Raw genomic sequence first — 23,625 nt, forward strand, 5'->3', positions numbered from 1 at the left:
TTCTATTTGTGTGATTGTATGAATAAAATGTGACGGATATGTTGTTTCAAAATATTGTAAAAAGAAAAAAAAATTAGGGGCCGCCATTTGGGATGTGCCGGTGTGGGAACATCGTCCCGAAATGAAGGATGCACTGCCGGCGTCCCCCATATAACAGTGCCGACGCCCCTGCCGGCGACTATTTGGGGACCGCCGGTGGAGATGCTTTTAGATATATACTCCACGTCTCAAAGAATAATGCACTAAAGAATAACGCGCACTCGTTTTTCGTGTTTTTTTTGTTTAATGAAAAGTTACTTCAAATATATAAAGATTCTTGATATAAAACTAGCATTATTAGAAAATTTTGTTGCTCAATTTTTAGGTCAAAGTTAATCTAGCGATACTAATTATGTATAATATAATCAAAATTTTGTTGCTCAATTTTTAGGTCAAAGTTAATCTTGAAATATGTGCGCGTTATTCATTGAAACAGAGATATTATAGCTTAAGGTATAGGGAAATCAAATACCCTCTTCAAGTATGAAAAATGAGTGCTGAAGTGTATTTGTAATATAGTTTTAAATAACCGACTATAGCCCCAATATAACTCGGCTACAACCTTTCGAGCAAGATGTGCTAAAGATATTCGCATGCTAAAAGGTGGGTATAGCGGGATATTCACTTTGGCTCATAGGAGTATTTGCTCCCACTATGTGAATCTATATTTTGAAGTGTCAAAAAATTATAAAGTAAAAAAATTTCATGTACCTCTACACATTTTATTTTCGTGCACAAGTTTCAAAAGAAACTAAAAAAATGTATGGCTCCTGTAAAAAAGACAAATTTTGATGCTATAACACGACTACGTACAGGACATTTTTTTGTCTTTTTTGTACACGCCACATAAAATGTTATTTCTCCACGAAAACTTGTACACTAACAAAGAATGTCACGATATACACAAAAAAAATTATGTCAGAATTTTTTGACATTTTTAAAATTATTTTTTAATTGTTTTGTATAATGGGGGCATTTGCTTCTATGAGCCAAAACGCCACCTTCGGATATAGCCCGCTATAGTCTGCCTACAGCCTTTTCACATATCGCGGCTATAAATTGTAACGATAAAGAGGTGTTCCCCTTTCAGCTATAAATTCGTCAAGGGAACTAGATTTGATGTAAGGACATAATAATTTTCTGATCTGGAGAACTGAGAACTAAAAGGGAAGGTTCTTCTTCGTATTCTTTTGCTTTCAGAGCGAGGATCGCAGGAAGTCGCAAGTTCACAGCTCCGTTCTTCCCTTTTTCGAGAGAGAAAGCTCCGCTCTTTCTTCTCCTACTGAACTTCGCTTCCACCGGGTCACAATCATTTGACCACTCTCGGTTTCTCAGAGGTTGTTGGTTCGACACAACAGACTCTTTGTAAGCATTTGGTCGCGTGGTTTTCCATTCACTTGTCTGGTGAGGAGCTCGTCCATGACTTGAGTAATATCCATGGAAAGTTAGTACACACACGCCATGGGAAAGGCGAAGAGTTCATTATTCCCCTCTTTCCACCGGACTACACAAATGTCTATGATAACCTGACGAATTTCTTATCCAGCGAGATTGCTACTGAATATTTAAGGGCACCAGGCTCATGTGCTCCTTAACGAAACGACAGAGGAAAAGGCGCCAGGCTCATGACTTGCTTAGAAGATTATGTTAGGTGTCAGCTACGAGACAAGGATGACACCTTCTGGGTGATCTTCCTGCAGCCTCCCTCTTGGACCGGCTAACCAATTGTGTTGGCTCTTTTCGCTTGGGTGTTTTGCAGAGTCCTAGATTAAGCATCTCCGTATCAACGAGGGATCCGGTGTTCCATTCTAATTCTAAAAGGTCAGACAAGATCTGTTTAGTAAGTGTGTCACTTAAGTTGGTCGCCTGCAACCGCTATTTATTTAGGGATCGTTTGTTTTCACAGCTATATATGCACGCCAAGAATATGTATGCAATTTCTTTTGCGAGACTATGCATGTGTATAATTTCAGTTTTAGTTTCAACTATGCCTGTACCCGCAAAAAGAAATACCCGCAAAAAAACTATGCCTGCCTGAGCTACGGATCTAATCTTTTTTTTCCAAACGGGCAACCCCTTTTCATTACTGCATAACAAAGATACAAAGTCTTTGTAGCAACAAAGTACACACAAGGAAACAAGAAACCGGAAAGAGGCCGCCTTTGCATCACCAGGAAAACCGCTAACAGGTGTTCGCTATCGACCACCCACTACAGGGCAAAAACCCTGTGACACTCAAGCAAACGCTACGAGTTTGAACTTAACGAACACACACATACAAACATCCAAGACCACAGATGACTAAAACACAAGAAACTAAATCAAGGTCCTTGAATTGCCAGAACTAGAACTTGTCTTGGCCTGAAAAAATCTACTTGATCTTGCCGCCTTGCTGATCAGCTGCTTCGTTCCCATCTTGATCTTTTTAGATTCATCATCAGCTTACAAACCTACCCAATAATTCAGAAATGGACCAACAATGAAGATCATGACCACATGAGACTTAAGCGCATAATTTACAAAGGTTATCTTGTTTCCGGTGATCCAAATAGACCAACAAATAGCAGCAGTTACTAAAGTCAAAATTTCTTGTCTCCCAACCTGTAAGAATACAACCATGCCAATCTTTACCAAAGGTTTCTAGGGCAACAACTAGAACCCACACAGGAACCCAGAACATCCCAAACCCTTTAGCCACATCACAAGAGGAAAACGAATGATTGGCACTTTCAATATTATCACAAAAGGAATAGATTGGTGATCCAGTCCATTTTTTCACTTAGATTCTCACTAGTCAAAATAGCTTCATACAGCAACTGCCATAGGGAAATCTTAATTTTTAAAGGTAATATTTCCAAATCCATTTGTTATGAGGGCCAGCACTCTAATAACTAGACGACACCCCGCGCGTTGCTGCGGGATATTAAAGCCAAACACTTCAAAGTGATGAGCTGCACTGTTAAAGGACAAAAAAAGATAGCAAAAATGTCACAAAGAATTTGACCTCTAATTATTGTAGTGTTGAGCTTTTGCAAATGTATAAGAAGAAAGCTTGTCAATAAAAATTTAGGCTCTGTCGTGAAGTGACTGCCATACTCAATTGATTATACCAGATTGCGTTAGTTCTACAAACTACAAATACAGAAACTGAGCGACACATGAGGCTTGTCAAACCGATGAAACAATTGTAGTAACTAATTCATTTGTGAAGTTCCATGACATTTTTCCAACAAATGAAGTCTGGGTATGATATTAATTGAAAAGGTGCGGTTTCCTTTAGTACCAAGGGCCATCCTTACTACATGAATAATGAAGGCCGTCCTTCACTATTTGTTTGTAAACTTGCTGATGTCTCAAACGAAAGGGATAGTGATATAGACATGTCTGCTGGACAACAGTTAAAGAAATCCGACCTAAGCCTAAGAAATGTTCCTGTTATGGAGAAACTTACATGAAGAAACTTACATGAATGGTTCATGTGCCATAATTAACTGGAGGAGCATACATAACTGCTTGGTCATGCAAGTACACTCACAATCACTTGTAGAATTCTGGCTAACTTTAAATGTATAAATATAAACCGTGATATATTGTAAAAGATAGAAGCAGACTGAAAGGAAAATAGTTTACCTCTCCTGAAATAATCTGAAGTTGTTTTTTCTACTACAAACACATGTGCACGAAAGTGGAAGCTAATAATTAAAAAATAAAGGGGATGCCCAAATTCCATACATACAAATCAATTTAGTATGCATATTTTCCTCATACAAAGGTATTGCTCCACATCATAAGATATAACTCTATCAGCAACATACGTCCAGAATTCTTTGAAGAGTTTCCGCAGACCTGGAAGACAAGTACTGTAAACTCATTCTATTTAGAAATTTTTAATTACGAACAGGTACACTAACCGAATGTCTTATCATGGACGACAACAATGTATTAAAGGACATATTGAGTAGATAGTGGAGCAAAAATAACCCAGATTGATTTTCAGCTGGGTCTGTTTGATTTTCAGCAAACATCTTGTCTTCATAAATAAAAAACATCTGCAGTTCTGCACAATTAAACATGAGAATGTCAGGGATTTAGATTGGCATAACGTTACTTCCTTGGATGCAGTGGCTATCATAAATCAAAGAAATATTAAAAATTGTAAATTTGTAATGTAATCATAGATCCATACTTCACCTGGAACATCAGTTAAACCTTGAATTTATCTACATCAACATCAGAGAAACAAATCGTTCAACGAATATAGGATTGAGGAGGAGAGAGAGAGAAGGGTGCATAAATCAGGAGGCGATTCATAGTGCTCGCAGCTTCGTAGCCGGTTCTCGCCGGCCGACATTCCGGCATGAGATTTGTAAGGAATCAAGCTCAAGAGTGCATGAAAAGCAACCAAAGGCGTGGTGGTCTTGGACTGCTAGAAGGGAATCACGGGGGGGAGCAGCTGGTATAGGGATGGGTAGGGGCACAGATCTCATCTAATATGGGTATGACGGAACAGGTGTACCTCGGCTGCTTAAATAGTGGAAAGAACAAATCCATCTGTTAACATGCGATGCTTCGTTGGAGAAGATGAAAAGGGAGAAATTAAACTGTTCAGTTTCATCTGCATTTGTGAGAGAATAAGATGACAGAGGAGATGGAACGGTACAACCTTTCTGCATTTCGTGGAGAGTAACTGTAGTCTGCGCAGTAGAGGAGATGACGTCAAGCTAAACAAAGTTAATCGTGGTAGAAATAAAAGATAAGAAGTTGAATGCAAATTGCTGAGGTGGATGACTGATGATGTGGTATATTTGCATGTTGAGAGAAATCATGTAGTGGGGGTCTCCTATTTAGAGATAAAAGATTGATAAACCGATAAGGTAGAAAAACACTTATTAGCAGTGAAGCTCCAACTCACCATATCTAGCGCTACCAATTCACAGGAAACTGATTAATTGAAGCTTTGATAGAATTCCATTGCTTTGATAGTACATGAGACACGCGTCTTCTAAAAGAACTATTGAAATTAGAATTAACAACATGGCGAGTTGTCCTTGAACTAAGCTTGCCCATGGTGTTCTCGTCGACCGGAGCCAGGCCCGGCCCTGTGGGCGGGTGGAGTGAGCGGGACGGCCATCCCGGTTCCCTGGCGCCAAGGGGTCCCCAGCCGCGATTGAAGATGCAGTAAATAGAAGCTGAATTGATCCGGCGGCGGCGTCGCCATTAATTTGATGCAGCGTAAGAGCATCTCCACTCGTCTCCCTGACGCGGTCCTGGAGGCCCCCTGGACCGCGTTTTGTCATCCGGATGGCGAAATTTGGTCAGTCGCGCCCCCGGTTCCTCGATTTCGTCCGGATTTGGGCCTAAATCCATCCGGCGATCCCACGCCATCCCCGGCCCCCCGGGGAGCGCTCGGGGAGTCCGGACGAAACGAAAGAAACACCGAGGAAACTTCCCGCGCGTCTGGTGGCCCCAACTTGTCGGCGAGAGAAACCGATCGTCGTCCTCATCGCATCGTCTTCCGCGCGCTGTAAAGGCTGCCGCCGGTCAGCTCGCCGCGGACGCGTCGCATTCCACGCGGCATTAATCCCCTGCGCCAGCCGCGCCTATATAGGCCGCTCCACTCGCCGCGACGCGTACCCCTGCTCTCATCTCCCTCCACTCTCCGTCCACTTTCCCGATGGCGTTCTCCGACGACGACGGCGCAGCCAACAATGGCTTCCCCCGCCGCTCGCTCCACGCGTGGGAGGGGCACCTCCTCCACCAGGCGGGGTACCCCTGCCCGCCGGACACGAGGCCTCCCGGCGGCGGGTGGCGGCTAAGTCGTGGCGGCGTACCAATCCCGCCGCCGCCTCGGGGCCACGCCCTCGACGTTGCCATCGAGGAGGCGCGGATGACCATGACGGACGAGGAGCGCGCCGACCCGCGCCACCACCCCGACAACTACACGCGGTGGAACTCCTACTTCCTCCGGCGGTGGGAGCGGGAGCTGGCGGCCTACGACGGCCCGCCGCCTCCGCCTCCGCGCAACAACGCCGCGGGCCGCCGACGTTGGTGGAGCGCGCCGGGCCGGACACTCGAGGCCGTCCTCGAGCACATCGAGGGCGGAAACTTCCCAGTGCTCACGATGCCCCTGCATCGAGGGCATCGGCGAGCCGCCGCCGGGGAAACGTCTGGCAGCCACGGCGCATGGCTGCCAGCTCGTCGTCTTCCGGATCGGCGCCGAGGCCATCCTTGGCGCCGGTGAAGAAGGAGGCGACGTCTCCGTCGACGCCGGCGCGCGTCAAGAAGGAGCCGGCGTCTCCGCCGCCGACCAGAGGGCGCAACAGCGGCGCCCTCGTCATCCGCGACCAACCCTGCTCCCCGCAGCGTGGGCGGAAGAGGAAGGTGGCGAAGAAGGAGGACGCCGCGGCCGCCACCAACGCCGCCGCAAACAGGCTCGCCGGGGAGGAGGCGAAGCGCGCGGAGGACGCCGCCGTGGCGGAGGCGATCGCCAGGTCGCTCAACGACCTGGTGCCCGCCGACAACGCCCTCCCCGAGGACGCCGCCCTGGCGTGGTCGAGGCGCGACTGGGAGCGCGAGGAGGCGGAGCAGCAGCGGCGGCTGATGGACCTGGCCGCCGCACGCCAACTCGCCGCCCGCGCCGCTCCAACCGCCGCCGACGACGTCGCGCGCTACCGCCGTCCTGCGACACCTCCATCCGGCGTCGCCGTCCCCTTCGTCGACCTCGAGGCCTCGGACGACGAATGGTACAAGCCATCCCCGCCTCGCACCAGCGGCCGGTGGGGAGACGCCGGCCAGGGCAGCAGCAGCCAGGCCGCGCCGCCGCAGGTCGACGATGACGGCTCTGACGACGATGGCGGTGACTACACGGTGTTCTACCGCCATTTCGGCATGTAGAGCGCCGTGTTTTAAAATTAGCAGTTGAATTCCCCTAGCCGAATTCGAAATATAGTAGAATTCGGCCTCTATGTATGAACTCCGCCCGTTATATAGTAAATATCATTAAATTTAGTCTATAGTCGCCCATTTTTAGCCGTAGTTTGTCAAGTTTCCGTTTTTCAAATTCGCATCATCGTCTTCGCCTGGGCACGCGGCTGGGAAACTACTCCTCCCCACGCCAAATCTTCCTTCAATCCGGACGAAAATTTCGCCGGATTTAAGCGTGGGGAGCGCCAAGGAGTGGGATGCTCTAAGGGAACCCAACCTTTCCTCTCGTGCGGTTCACACGAAGATGATGGGCTTCTTTGCTTAGGAAGGGATATGGGCTTTTTCCCCTTCTGTTAGCTACAACGTAAGGATATCTCTCTCAAAAAAAAGATGATGGACCTCTCTTTATTTTAAGGTCACAATGACCTTTGTTAGCTACACGGCATCGGCTAAAAAAAACTATAATGGGCAACGATGTTGGCATTCTTACTATACAAGAAGCTACAAACCTCCAACTAAAAGCGAAAACAAAGCACTCAATCTATGATATAGTTAGCCCAGCCATTGACTATTCCTGTATGATTTTAGGATTGTGAATATATTATCATTAGCCCAGGCACTTATTATTCTAGGACTTCAGGATTGTGAATACTAGATGATGCCCCGCGCGTTGCGGCGGCATATTTGTTTAGAATATTTGGACAATTATGCACAACAAAGAAAATAAGAATCATTGGAGTAAGTGCATGGGTTCCCTCTTGGAAACAATTGCACTGCCGTATTATCAAATATGTTGCTAAACATTGATAGACGGAAAAATGAATCATCATTCTCAAAAAATATCATAGATAAACAACTCAATTTTTTTGATGAAAACTTCGTAAATATCTAAATTGTCAGATTTAATCAACATGACTAAAAAATTTCACATAAAATACAGTTACACAATTATTGTTGTAATTTTTTCTTACAATAATATGTAGATAAAAGATCATTTCAATTTGGAACCTTAGCGCTGAAAATGAATGTGCATACATACCACGGGGGAGTTGAAAAACCAAAATAAATGAGACGCATTGACTAAAAATTGCATGGTAGTAACATGTGAACAGCAATTTCTGAAATCAGTAGCAGTTAATTAATTCATTATAGGACATGTAAGTATAAACCATTTGTAAAATGCTCCAGACTGCTGAGTGGACTATGCAATCTTCGATGATAAAAGAATGCAGCATGTGCATGCATTTTCAGTGAATCATCTAATGGTCTAGTGTTCTGTTTCTTCGTAAAGCACAACTACAGAAGGTAGGCTTAGTAGAAGCATCAGTTCATTGCACAGAAAGCATAGATGTACTCACCTGTCCGTACTCCACGTGCTGTTTCAAAAATCTTGAAAGAATACTGTATTCTGAATACAACTGGCTGTATAGATCAATACAGTGTAAACAATTAAGGGGAGTAGAAAACTGAGAAACCAGATAGAAACTTGTACAAGCATCGTTGCTACATGTGGCCGATCCCTTGATGGCAGAGACTCCAGCCGAGCTTGTCCAGATCGAGCTTGCAGAAGGCTCTATGTGAAAGATACTCGAGCAAGAGTTTGGGCTTCTTTTACACCAAATTTCAGCCAAACCGCGTGGCGACTGATATATAGGAATGGTGGCAGAGTTAGATGCTATAGTACTTGTGGTGCCGATAAATGAGGAGGAAGAACGGAAAAGGTTGCTACTGCCAATGACGGTGGTCAATATATGGGGTGAAGTCCGAGCAGGCGTCTTGTATGTCTCTTGATGCATCAAACAATACCTTTGGTAGACATAGTGGAGGATACGAAGGGATCTGGCACCAGCCGTTTCTGTTTCACTCTTTCCCCATTTTAAAGAACCACCAAAAGTATGGAACAATACGGGAGCACAGTGATTTAAATGGAAAATAAAATATGCGCAACCTTCTCGAATCCCCTGACCAAATCAATTCATGGAGAGGAATAGAGAGCGCCATCAGCTAGGGAGACTGATTGGGAAGATGAAGCCAGAACGACAGCTGTTCGGTGGCTGCAAAATAAAGATGGATTGCTATCTCCACGATGGTGGGCTGCATGCTGCATGCTTGGTGTCGTCAAGACATAGGTAAACAGAATGCTGGAATGGAACGTGGCAGGAAGTTGGCGTGGCATAGAACTAATCAGAAACTGAAAATAGTGATGTGGCATACTTGCATGTTGAGAGAATTCAACTTAGTGGGTTGCTCCTATTTAGATACTAGATAACACCCCGCGCGTTGCTGCGGAAATGAAGCCAAATAATATAAATTATTTTGAATAAACTATTTGGTTAAAGCATGGTCATTTGAAAAGTCGGCAGCAAATGTGTCAAACACAATCTATTTGTAATAGACTACTATGCTAAATAGAAAGAGTGTTGGGTATACTGTTTAAACTTACAAATAAGCGATGACAGTAGTCAGCAAGTGAGAATAAAGCATCATTGCTATTGTAAAGTAATACACATAAATTGCTGGTATGATTTAGTTCTTATAAGGTATCAAGCTCCATGCAATTGGTATATTCAACAATCTCTTCTACAAAGGCAAGAACAACACAATGTAGTTTACCTTCCATTAATACAATACACATCACCCTGAGAGAGTGAAAAATACTTGAAATTTTATTTGATACAAAAGTAGATGAATTACAAGCAACCAGTTTGCATGTAACAGTAAATTTCTCCTGTCCCGGAATAAAGCAGAATCACACAGATTCAGATCACTAACGTGGAGATATACAATTTTACACGCTTATGGCAGTAGAGAAATCATCATGTGCCAACATCGATATTGTTTCTGCAAATGGTTTCTGAAATGCAGGCCGGGACACATCCTGTATGTTTCTTAAAAAGAAACTTGACATCGTTACACGTAAGATAGTCAATAAGAACTTGGAAAGGGTTAAGCAGCCAAACTATGACAGAACTGAGGATTCCTGTAAGGGGACAACAAAGGAGCTAATGTCAGGGAACACTGATAAATCTTCAATTCAAGAATAATTATGACATGTGAAAGATTAAATTGCTTGATATAAAAAACAATTTCGATTAGATTTGTAAGCGGCATCTGTCGAATACCTACAGTGCAGAAGGACGATCAGTAATCATATAACATGAATGAGTCACAACACAGAAAGAAAGGAGAAACTAAATATTGGATCGCACAACATACAGAAGAAAGAAAAGTGTGAAACGCACATCTGTAAGCTGGTACCGTTTTGGAGCCTTGCAGGGTGCTATCCCATTTCCCTTGATACTTAGCTGAACCAAACAGAGGACCAAACACCCATCTTCCGTGGGGAGAGATGACAGAACTTCAATTTCGTCTATTCAAAGCGGTGGTTTCCCAAAGACAGAAATATGTTGAATCTGTAAAATCTCGAATAGAGGACGGATACGGAGCAGCTCTCGAGCAAGAGGCGAGCAGGAGGTGTGGAGAGGATGGAAACGGAGCAAGTGCAGAATTTATATTGGAGAGCCACCCTCCATTAATTAGTGCTGTAGCTCTTAGACGTGGAAGATAAAGGAGATGGGAACATCACCAGTTTCTTCCGCACCAGAGAAACGGGATCTGGTGGTGTAGAAGATGAATAGGGGGATGGAAAATAATAATTGGTAAAGTAATTTTAGAGTTAGAGAAGAGCGTGGCTGCGTTTGGTGATAACTCCTCCATGTGGGGAATATGAAACGAACAGACACGGACTGAACGGCGCGCCCAATTTTTTTTAATGGCGTCAGAAGATGACATGGCATCAGCTATAAGAGGTGGACCAATTAGAGATATGCTGATGTGGGTAGCCTGCATGTTAAGAGAAATAAGGTAGTGGGGGATTCCTATTTAGAGATAGAAGATACTATTATTGGCCCAGGCACTGATTATTCTTGTAATGTTTTTGTTATATATTGGCCCAAATAGAAGCTGATAAGTAGTAGTTAATAATCATTAACTCTTCGTTAATAACACAAGTCAAGACATGTATATAATGTAAGCCAATTCTGGTATATCATGCCCTTAGAAAAGTCATGTCTACTCCTAAAGATAATTCCACGGTGGAGTTGGGGACACAGGCTTTATTTTATTTTGTGGGATTGCTAGAAGAAGAGAGAGAGAGGTACCTATTTACCCATTCACCGAGAGTTCGATATAAACCCTCGAGTCACCCTTGTGGGGAATATACCCCGCTGACACAACACTCTACACTTAGAGTCCCAACATCATCAACAAGCCATTCCCATTCATGTAATGAGCATTTTCAAGCTGGCTACCGGATTCCAAGAAGATTATATGAAGCTCGTCCATAATTTTTGGTGCGGAGAGGATGAAATGAAAAGAAACGTACATTGGGCGGCGTGGGACATACTGACCAGCCCTAAAGACCTGGGAGGTTTAGGATTCACAGATACTGCCTTAATGAACAAAGCCTTACTTGCTGGACAATGTTGGAGAATAATTACTAAACCAGACAGCTTGTGTGCAAGATAGTTGAAATCTATCTACCCTCGTGGCAATATAATGGATACTGTTTTTTAGGCAAGATGCTTCACCATCTTGGCATGGGATCGAGCATGGTCTTGAGCTGGTTAATGAGAGATTAATCACTAGAATTGGCAGCAGGAAGAATGTGAACATTTGGAGGGACAACTGGATACCGAGAGATTGTAAGATGAAAGCCACCCCAAGGAAAACGAAGTCAAGAATCCGGCGTGTTAATCAACTGATGAAACCGGATGGTAAATCATGGAATGAGACCCTTGTTAACAAAGTTCGCTACATGAAAGACGCCTATTGGATCGTAAACTTAAAACTGCCCGTAACGCCTTGTGATGACTTAGTGGCTTGGAATTATGAGACGTATGGGATCATTTTGGTGAAAAGCGCCTACAGATTGGCATAACCTGAAGAACAATGTAAGGTGGAGAGCGGGAAACAGCGAGAACCTGGACAATAGCAGGAGGATCTGGGAGGTTATTTGAAAGGCCAATGTCCTAAAAAAGGTGACATTTTTTGGGTGGAGAGTGGCATGTGATAGTCTTGCTACTATGAAAAACAAATTCAAAATAATGCTTGCAACAGTCAGCATTTGTGCCTTCTGTGGCTCAGAAGAAGAGAGTTGCTTCCATGCGGTAGTCAAATGCACCAAAGCGAGAGCCTTGAGACTCGAGATGAGGAATCACTGGCAGTTACCTCCGAAACGTTCCTTCTCTTATTCGGACACCGACTGGCTGCAAATCCTTCTAATGAATGCTAAACATGTTCAGAGAAGCCAAATCTTAATGCTGCTCTGGAGGTCTTGACACCTCAGGAATGACATATTCCATGGTGAGGGGAAGGAAACTATTGCAAGATCTCCGGCCTTCCTTCTAGGCTACAACAACAGCTTCCTCCATAACCTGAACATTAGCTTTGATCAAGGTTTGTCTAGTGGTTGTTCTGTTTGCAATAGGAATTTACCTACTTCAATACAAGATTATCCTAGGAGTAAATAGGACAACCAATCCTTTTGGAGCCCTCCGAGAAGTGGCGAGTTGAATGTCAACGTGGACTCTGCCTTTTGCATTTCTTCCCAAGAATCAACCTATGGTATTGAGTTTCGTGATCATCACAGATCAATTATCCTTGTAGCAATTCTGATCATAGGCAATTGCTCAAGCGCTGAAGAAGCTGAAGCTCAAATAATCTAGGAGGGCATGAACCTCGCGGTAGCTCACAACCTGATACCTACGATACTGGAATCTGACTGCGCGGTGTATAATAACATTGAGGTCTTTAGAAGGCTGATGCCATCATGTGTTGTTCCTAAAGCCGGGAGAAAATGTAATGGAGCTGCCTATAATTTAGCTCAACTTGCTAGGAACAGGAATAGTAGCAGTGTTTGGTATGCTCCGGTTCCAGTGGCTATTAGGGATTTATGTAATCATAACTCTGTAAACTCTTATGAGCTATGATAAAGTTCCCCCCCCCCCTCAATTTTTTTTACCTAGGGGTACTAACGTCTAAAATTAAGCAACGAAATTTGCCCTCCCAGCCTTGTGTTAATATTCGTGCAAGAAAACTATACACCTTATATCAAGGAACGGAGGGAGTAGTAGTGTTACTCAAGTTGTTATGATAGTTACAAATTGAGTTACTAGGTTAGTTGATAAGTGTAAATTTAGTGTTATAATATTTGGATATTATGTTACTAGTTGTGTCTCAAAGCTATTTTTTACTAATTATGTTACTAGAGTTACCAAAATATGTTACCACCAATGCTCTACGTCCGCAGAAAATATGTTACTACTAGTGACACTATAGCTATGAAAAGGTGTTACCGTTGCATGTTGTAACACGTAGTGTGCATGTTACGATCATGTAAATTGTAACACAATTTTTAACATATGGTAACAACTACTATTGGTGACTGTCGATACCACTTAGTAACACGGCCTAATGGAACACATCCTACATGATCTAGTAGCTCTATTTTGGATATGTAGTAACACAAGACAGTGTTACCAAAGCCATGTCCTGTTGTAGTGAGGTTTTATCGATTACACATATTTTGAATCAAGTTGGCAACATGCAATCCTCAGGATTCATGATTCATGAATGGGGAGAGAGTAGTAGTCAGACCTAAACCAAAAGTGTCTTGCCTTTTGTTACTTTATTTTACTCACATTCACATACGTCGGTACCAGACCGCGTGATAATCCAACTAATCTTCAACATAACATAATATGCCCCGTTATTAGCTACTTTCTATAAACTATCTCAACCACCAGCTAGGGTATATCACTTGTGCTGACCTTCACATTTACATCATCAACTCATTGCTGATCAACTATGGAGCATTAGAGCATCTCCAGCCGCGTCCCCCAAAGCGTCCCCCAAAGGGATTTGGGGCGCGCCGGACAGAAAATATGTTCCAGCCGCGTCCCCCAAAGCCCTTTTTTGTCCGGCGCGCCCCCATTCGGTGTCCGGCGCCCCGAGCCCGTCTCCGTCCCACAGGGGACGCTCCGGGGACGCCGGACACAGCGAAAAGCGAGGCCAACCGACGCGGGGCCGACCCGTCAGCGGCACAGGGAAAATTCGTCTCACACTCCCGCCAAATCCCGCCGCTCCCGCCAAATCGCGCCTATACCGCCGCGCACAGGCCTCCCAAAACATATCCCGCCGCCTATTCATTTCTCCTATCCCGCCGATTTCTTTCTCCCTCCCGCCGTCCACCCGCCGCCGCTACCCTCTCCCCATTCCATGGCGCCGCCGACAGCCCCCAAAAAGATGGCGAAGAAAGTGGCCAAGAAGCCGCCGGGCAATGCGACGATAGGGGCGAAAGCGCCGTTCACGAAGCCGCGGAAGGCGCTGGCTGCGAAGAAGAAGCCTGAAGGAATTACCGAAGATCAATGGCAGCAAGATTGCCTGCGCCGAAAGCTATCGACGGCGGAGCGGAAAGGACGGAGGGCGGTGGAGCTGGAGAAGAAGGCTCAGGCGGCGCGCCAGCACCAGCACGTAATGGCCGGGTGTATCGCCGCCACCAACGCGAGCCCATGGAGTACGTCCATGCCGGTGTACGTTCCCGGAGTGATCTCTCCGTCGCAAGCCGCCTTCTACAACGACGGCCCCTCCGCCACTCCCGGGTGCGTGACGCCTAACTTGTCGCCGCACTACCAGGATGCGCTGCCGCACGGCGGCTTCAACCCCAACAACCTCTACTCCCCGGCGTACGAGCAGCGCGAGCCAGGACCCGGTCCGGACGGCGACCCTTTCACCGGCCGCAGGGGTCCGCTCGAATACGACGGCGCCGGTGCTGAGGAGGACGACGGGGTTGAGGAGGAGGACGACGAGGAAGAGGAGGGGGTGGAGGACGACGAGGAGGACGACGATGAGGACGAAGAGGGCGGCGACGAAGAGGACGACGAGGGTGCCGGTGACGATGATCTCGTGGAGGTAGACGCGGGCGGCGTGAGGACGAAGAAGAAGAAGAAGAAGAAGAAGAAAGCGTCGGGCACACGAGGCCCGAAGTGGATGCCTCTGGAAGATCTTTGTCTGTGCGAGTCGTGGGCGACGGTGAGCCATGACTCCATCATCGGCGCCAACCAAAAAGGCGGGAAGTATTGGGCGAGGATCAAGGCCGAGTTCGATGAGCGCAAGCTCATCAACAGCGACTACCAGAAAGTGACAATGAAGAGGAGCCAAAAGGCAATGTCGACGCGATGGGCCATCATCCAGGCGTCGGTGAACTCCTTCCATGGGTACCATCACGACTTAGAGACCAGAGGCGACAGCGGCGCCGACGTCGCCCAACTGGTACGACTGTTTCTTCCATAATCCGTAGCGCCCACATTGTGTTCGATGAAATGACTCTGCTTCCTTTGGTTAGTTTGATCGGGCCATGGATTTGTACGCCAAGAACTCGGAAGGTCACAAGTCTTTCGTGCTCATGCATTGCTATGGCAAGCTCAAAATGAATGAGAAATGGCGGCTGACGCGCTTGTCGCTGTCCAAGGGGAAGGACGCCATTGATCCGGGACGCGCCGCTGGCAACTTCGACAGGGCGTCCTATTGGCAACAAGGCTGCCAAGGCCGCCTTGGCCGACGCTGCGTCGTCTGAGAAGACGCAGGCGTCGATCACGAAATGCCTCGCCGACGTCTCCTCGACCTTTATCTCCCGCGACAAGAAGGCCGACCAATGGTGGGCGGAGCTGCTCAAGAGGCAAGAGGAGAAGCTGGAGCTCAAGAAACGCAGGGACGACATGTCCCTGCTGAGAACGTCGACAGAGGGAATGTCTCCCCGGACGCGAGCGGCGCACAACTTCTTCAAAGGCCAGATCCTCGACGAAATCGAAGCCAAAATGGCGGCGGCGGACGCGGCGGCCCTGGCAGCGGCATCGGCATCGGCGGCAGCGGCAGCGCAGCAAGAGCAGGCTGACGCGTCTTCTACTGCTACACCTGCGTCGGCCTCCGCGTCGGCGACGGAGCGGACGCACCATGCACAGGAACAGGCAGATCGCGACGAGGTCGTCGTGCTCGACGGGCCTGCGTCGACTCAGGACACGACGCCGTCGACCAACCCCTTCTTCTAATTTGCATGCACCACCGGTCTGTAATATGATCGCGCGCCCAGTACTTTGATCGATCGCCGCTACTCTGATCGCGACGAATCGGCGGGAACGATCTATTTTGAATGCATCTATTTGAATTTCTGATTGGGGGCGGCGTTTGGGGGACGCGGCTGGGGAGCGACGTCCCCCAAACGCGGCACGAACAAAACACGTCCCCCAAACGCTCGATCCGGCGCGGTTTGAGGGACGGTTTGGGGGACGCGACTGGAGATGCTCTTACTATCCTACGATTAATGTTAACTAGATTTAGATGTGCGCCTTGGCGCACGATCCCGTGAGACTCATGTATAGATGAAATAATAATAATAATCTTCTTAGGTTTTACAAAACATGTAGCGAACCATAGTAAATTACAAAGGAAAAACATTTATACAACCAGAAAAATATATTATAGCAACTAACAATTCTTGATTCTGCTACACGTTTGAAAAAAAACCACATATATTAAATGTACACTATTAATCTAAGGGCACACTTGTAGCTCTCTACAACACTCACAAGTACTGTCGGCCACCAAAAGACCCTATTTGGTGTTTAAGCAGATCCCTTATATCACAGGCCAAGACATTGGACTCTAAAACAAATGAATGAATCAAATATTTGGATCTCTCAGCAAATTCAAATCTACGGCCAAATATAAAACCGGTACACTACACAAATTAAATTAGTATTTATTCAAGTCGATAATATTTAGGAGTACATATACATTAAAAACATTTGGTATAGGTATATCTCATACAATATGATCCATTATTCAAAGATAAAAAAATCAACTTCGAAGAATAATTTTGGTTGAGACTGGAATTATTTAAGTAATCAATTTTCTACGAATCAGTGTACAATTGTAATATGGATCTTGTTCGGAATATATACAGTACAGCTCTATCCTAATTTGCACCCCAAAAAAACCTTGGGTATATATGTAGTTGCAATATGAATCTTGGTGCACGACTTGGCACATGATCCCCTTCATCTTGTCTCGCCCCTCAGCAGGTGGACTCAACATCGAGCAATCCGCATCAACAACCACTCATGATGAAAAAAAAAATGGTTGGCCAATTGATACTTAACATTATGATTTTGAAGCACAAAAATATATCTAGTTAAATACTTAACATTAGGAACAATAGAAAGCATAAAAGACCTGCTATTTCTAGCATTTTTCACTTTAGGTTGAAAATGTTATCTAATGAGCTTGTGAAAGATAAAATTGACTAATAGTTTTTCAGGGTTGATCTTGTACATGGTAGAAGAAATATCAGTGGAAGTTTACATAGAGAATACATCTGCCATACACCGTTATACTTTGCACAAATTTAAACATCGTACATATTACTATCAAGATTAAATGTAAGGCCAGTAGACAAAGGCTGATAGTTCTGTAATTTAGTCATTTGCTAGGTAAATGTATAGAAAATAATGGTGTGCATGTTAAGCACTAACACAGCTAATCAAGTAATAGATGTGCGCCTTAGCGCACGGCCCGTGAAATTTGCATCGGTTTACATTTTATATAAAGACAAAAAAATTTAGAAGTGAAAATAATAATAAATTTTTTTAGGTTAAAAAACAAAGTCGATAAGATCAAATATGGATAAATCGCATATATTATTAATGGAGTAGCAAACTCTTACATACAATCAGGAAAATAGGATAACATATTGTAATAACCAATGCTCAAGGTTCTATCAAAACTCAAGAGCAATAGAAGTGTAGAAAGAACATTAACAGAAACATACACCTAAGTTGCATTGGCTATTGTTGCCGCATGGTCTATAGAGACCATGACACAAATCACTAAACTAAAGTACCATTTGGGCATGTAAGGCCAGGCTAAAAAAATCGTTTAGGTTTCAATTGATAGTGATAAACATAAGAAGAATTGAATGGCACTTGGGCAATTGATGATCAAAATCTGATCTTCTCTGCATAAATAACAAGCAAAATTACATATAAGAGAAATAAAAGAAATAAGTATACCAAGGCACTTAACTAATCACACACAACCTCACAGTCCCAATTGATTGAGTCATATTGATCTGAATCACATGTTGTATATCTGTGCTAAAACTGGAAAGATGGGTGCATAATTATGACGATCTACCAAATGGAATACCTCCCAAAAATATTCATGATGACAACATATCAACTGCATCAAGTCAGGAAAGAAAACTGGATCAAGTCCCAAAGTGTATTACCTTTCGTGAGCTTTAACAACATTAGCACCAAGCATCTGATTCACACTTTTTCGGTGCAACAATCTGCATATAGGAAAACAGACAATAACATGCTGATGACATTTTCAGATGGATCAGGACTGCTATAAAAACATCAGGACATGTAGACCACATAAAGCACCCTGGCAAACAGTCCCCATCGAGCGGTATCAGTGCATATGGAATGTAACTCCAACACTTCCTTAGATCAAAGCATTTTAGAAACCCACATAGCCGCTCCCCAACTTTCAGCATGGAAATTATCTCTATGGTTTGCCCATTCCAAAACCTAGAACGCAACATTTCAGGAACACTACAATAGGATTGTACCGTGATGGGTATGTACAGCAACTTGCTACCAAAATCAGAAGTAGTACTGCAACAATGAATTCACACTTTAATAAAACCAGGGATTCAGGGATCGCCAAGAGCTTATTTCTCCTCAAGTACCGGAATATGACTCTTAGGAGAGGCCAGCTGAAGTATGTGCATGCCTTGTAAATAAGACAGTGCATACTCTATACTCTCTAATCTATAGGGATAATTGACCATGAATTATACGCCAACAGATCCATGAAATTAAAATGCAATTTTCTTAGAAGATTCAATAGGTTCACCTGGCATTGTCACCAGTAAAGGTGAATAAAACTCGAGGCATGTCAGAAATGAAATGATACAGAAAAAAATACTGAATGGACAATACTCGCTGCCCACAAGGTAAAGGTGAATACATCCAAAGCATGAATTAGGGATGTATGTGTTTAACTACAGATATCTTCGGTGAAGCACAAAGCGTAGTAAAACTGAATCACTGAGTAGCCATTACTGCATAACATCTGGTCCTGAAGGGTCTGTGCCATCAAGGAACATGAACATGATTGGAAAGCTAAATATAAACCACACATTACTTGACGGGTATAGCTATAACCAAGCTAAAAGCAACAACTAAGTATTTAGGTGGACCACGTTCAGAGTGGTGTACTGTGACCAACAGAGAAAAACATGAAATAGAAAAAGAGAAAAATAGTCCTTTACCTGAGCAGTGAAGCTGGGATTTAATCGAGACTCTGATGCAAACAAAGGGTAATGTAAGGTGTTCTACATCACATTTCTATCAATAGACATACTGCAAAGAAAAATAGAATTAAATGCAAAATTAAGAAGATGTTCAACATTAACTGGAAATTGTGAGGATTCTAGAAGCTGAATTCACAAAAATATCTATAACATACAGATATACTAAACCAGAATACAATTATCTTTTTCTTTTAATATTAGCGTCTTTGAAAAAACGTATAGAACCAAAAAAAAGTTCCTCGTTGAACAAAGACCTTATCCTGCCCTACAGGTATTCGTTAATGAGAAAATAAATGTTTTATAGATGAGCTTTGCCTCTACCAAGCAGAAGTGTGCTCATTACATCGATAGTGGTAAAATCCTTGAGATAGATTGTTTACCTTTGGTTACTGATGCCATGCACCATATTCACAGCTGCGCACCCTCCGCGGCATAGAAAAGAAACTTGTCTCCCATCAACAACTTTACCTAAGATAATAAAGCTTATAACTTGAAGACACATTCGTAGCTGCAAAATTTCCTAATGAACAAAAAATTTCTCTGGACTACTGGATAACACACACTTATAGTTATTATTTCTCTATGATGCATGCCTGAATTTTCCATAAGATTTACTCAGAAAGAACTAAAAGTAACTCCAAGAGCAAAATCATGGGATGTATATAGCTGAAATAACTCATGGATTATTTCTTATATGATATAACAAGAAACAGTCAACATGGATCAAGTGTTGAACCTAACGATTGCAGGAAAAGCTCAGCCCTGTCAGCTTAGAAACAAAATCTACAGAAATAAAACATGGTCAAGGTTAAGCTTAGCAACTCGATGTGAAGACACAAAAATTGTTCCAATTTGACCTGACTGTTGGCAGCAACAAGTGCAAAAAATACAGACCAAATGAAAGAACAAGGATAAATATGAAATTAGGACCTGCACCTTGTGAATCAGTTCGATGTTGCGCGGTGCAGCGGCAGCCTTGCGCTCCTTCTCCAGCGGAGGACTGAGAGTCGTCCATGTGTTCCTTTAAAACAACAAGTCATGCCTTTCTAACAGCAAGTCATGCATCTACCAACATAGTAAAACAGCAGGTCATGCAAATAACACATGAAAGTTAATAATTTGAAAGGAGAAAATGGAAAGGATAAAAGAATATTACTAAGACTAACCTCAAATTAACCATAGTACATCAAGGCCATTTTAGGAAATCCTAGTTCTGCTATGAGTAATGGTCACAACCTTGCAACTAATTAAACTAAAGAAAAAGATCGAGGGAGTTTGCTGACCCTACTCCGGCAAAAATGTTTTTATACCCAACAGAAGTGTGATTGCAAAGCCAAATTATGAACTAACAATATTAGATTCTACTGTGTGCAAGAAAAAGAAGACCCATCTACTGGTTACTCCTCAAACCATGTCAAAAAGCTCGAGCATTGCTGAACCAAACCCCCTGCTATATGTGCATATAGACGACGATGGACATTATCTTTACATGATATCACACACAATACACCGGTCATTAAAAGAAAGTAGACCAAACGTACACCAAGTATCTCCATGCATACATACACACATCCAACATGGAACATGACAGAGAATACACATTCTAGCTAGGAGCATTCTCGAAATTAATGAGCTGCAATAGAAAAGTAATAGCAAAAGGACAGGGATGAGATGGAATTACCATGCTACATGAGTAACTGAAGCCGCTGAAGCTTGTTGCCCTCAACCCCTCACTAGAGGAGATGGAGAGAACACTCCCCAAGCGGCGGTTAGCCGGGGAGGAATGGAGATGGCCGAATAGGAAACAAATAGTTTCCCTCTCCAATACGAATATAGGCATTGCACTCTCACAATCACACCGACATGGTAATTCAATCTATGGGGTCCTTCCTCGCACCAGCATCATCAAGTTTTGACAGCGTGGCATAAGGACAGTCCATGCGACCTCTAATATGATGACACAACTTCTTCTTCTGCCGAACCGCATCCACTATCTCGATCGTATTGGCAACCTCCTTGACGCTATCCACCACATTGACCATCCTGCAAATATATGATGGTTAGACAACAGTATAATCTGTAGATGGAATAATTGCAGAGTCAAAAAAATATAATTTAATTTCTCATAACAAGAATCGACGAAAATAAGAAAACACCAACCAACCTCTTTATTTCTTGTCCTTTTATTTGTTTACCAATTAGCCACTCCCCATCCTATAATATTGAATACTCCAGTGAGCAAGGTAATCTAACTAAAGACAAAGATCCCTAGACTCTATACATGTTCTGAAATGCTAAGCATCAAGGTGTCACAAAGCAACGACTGCTCATCTGAATCGTTGGCAAGGTACAACCTCTCGTCCTCCCTGTAACCCTGAAAGTAGTAATCATCAGGACACAGTCATTTCACAAACCAACAAAAGCAAAATAGCTACGCACAGTACATATAGCTCTTGGAACCTGCACTCAAATCATGACGAAATCTTGAGAAACTATTTCCATTTGTAGTTCAACCTAAGCTACATGGTGAAGGTAATTTATAAAAAGAAATAACCTGTGGTTGAACTCAGAGGACGGGGTGTCTTCAGGGATGCTCATTAGTGTTGATCGCCAAAACCCACCGGCGGGCAGCGGCCTGTCAACACGGTAGAGCCGGGAAGAGCCTAGAGCTGCGGCTGGCTGAGACCCCTCCGAGCGACGGCCCGCAATGCTCTTCTGGTCACACGCGGCGATGCGAAGTGCAAGGGCGTGCCACCTGACCTATACCTGGTCAGGAAGGTGATGGGGATGCCTCGCTTAGTTCCTGCATGGCATACACGTAAACATTAAATCAGAGCCTCGATCGGCTCTCAGGCTATCCTGTGAATCGGCTCAAAGAGCCGATCCACCCATGATCCGTACGGGGTGCACGAATACTTGGTGATCCTGCTTGATCAAGATAAAGCTAATGAGATCTACGACGATTTAGGGTTTTCACCGCATAATCGGATCATCCTACTCCAGGTTGGGCCTCGCGGCCACGCACGGTGCTCGTAAGCCGATCCTAAACAAGGCCACACAACCAACGTGACGTTGATCATCGGAACATCCTGTTTAGGACTTGCGAACGCCACCCTACGTGCCGCTGGATCCTCCCCCCCTTCGTAAGGCCTAACTATTGCAGATATTAAACTAATCCTTGCAGAGCAAGGAGCAATCGTAACGGATCAGATCTACTAGATGATGAACAAGCAGGGTGCCGCCCCCACGCCTGAGATAGGCGTGAGGGCGGCTAGACATGCGAGGGTTGCACTACGTAAGCATGTTTATACGAAGAGCTATGCTAACCCTAACACATCTATGATAACTACGTTGCCCGCCATCAAAGACGCTTCGATACGGGCAACGCATGAACAACGTGGGGCTTGTGCTGCCTAGATCGCAAGATGCGGTCTAGGCAGCATGTCGCTTACCTGATTGAAACCCTCGAGACGAAGGAGTTGGCGATGCGCCGAGATTGGTTTGTTTTGGGGTGAACGTTGTGTTGTTGTTTTTCCATAAACCCTAGATACATATTTATAGTCCAGCGGACTTTCTAACGTGGGAATATCCCACCGTGCGCGATACAAATTCTAAACCTTGATCTAAGATATGACCTACTATAATTAAAGATACACGGGCAAACTAGCCCAAATTCTCCGTGCAAGGCCGCTTCGGAGATCTTCCACGTGTAGTCCTCTAAGCCCATCTCTCTTATGGCCCACCTCCGGATTTGTCCAAAATCTGGTGATAACACATGCCCCCCTGGTTTTGGAAATAATTTTTCCAAAATCATTATATTTTCCTTTCGAAGGGTCATGTCGTGGCAGGACAGAGCCATTTGCAGCTTCCGTCATCATTATGCCCTGTCCTTTCAGCTTCTCTGCAAAATTTGACAGCTCTGACATTACCCCTTCGGAAACTGTGATGGCAGTAATTCCCACCAAGTTTCTCATTATTTAACCGTGCCGACTAAATAGTCATCTTTATCCTCTTCCTCTGTTCCAGCCATCGGCACTCCAAAAACAACCCTTCTGCGCACCATGTCCTCTTCTTCCTCTGCCTCGTCGGGACTTTCCTTCGAGTCTTCTTCTCCCGAGCCGATGCCAGCACCGAGCCCACAAGAAGTTTATGCGGCCAACATCCGTCGCGCCATTGAGGCCGGGGAGGAGTCAGACCATGACTTCTCCATCTGGTCCGAGGAT

At 44.4% G+C, this 23,625-nt stretch overlaps 1 long non-coding RNA gene across 5 annotated transcripts; it reads right to left on the reverse strand.

Moving 5' to 3' along the window:
* Window positions 1-18,014: 18,014 nt before the first annotated feature.
* Window positions 18,015-22,001, reverse strand: LOC124692898. 5 transcript variants are annotated; one of them, XR_006999767.1, is made up of 4 exons: window positions 21,957-22,001; window positions 21,567-21,776; window positions 21,084-21,445; window positions 18,015-20,423 (listed from the first exon to the last, which is right to left on the reverse strand). It is a non-coding gene; the product is annotated as an uncharacterized LOC124692898 (long non-coding RNA). The 5 variants fall into 5 exon arrangements; XR_006999768.1 differs by having other exon boundaries at window positions 21,567-21,768; window positions 21,957-21,998; XR_006999770.1 differs by having other exon boundaries at window positions 18,015-19,870; window positions 20,139-20,423; window positions 21,567-21,992.
* Between the last annotated feature and the right edge of the window lie 1,624 nt (window positions 22,002-23,625).

This window comes from Lolium rigidum, chromosome 2, assembly GCF_022539505.1.
Source record: "Lolium rigidum isolate FL_2022 chromosome 2, APGP_CSIRO_Lrig_0.1, whole genome shotgun sequence".
Taxonomy (NCBI): Eukaryota; Viridiplantae; Streptophyta; class Magnoliopsida; order Poales; family Poaceae; genus Lolium; species Lolium rigidum.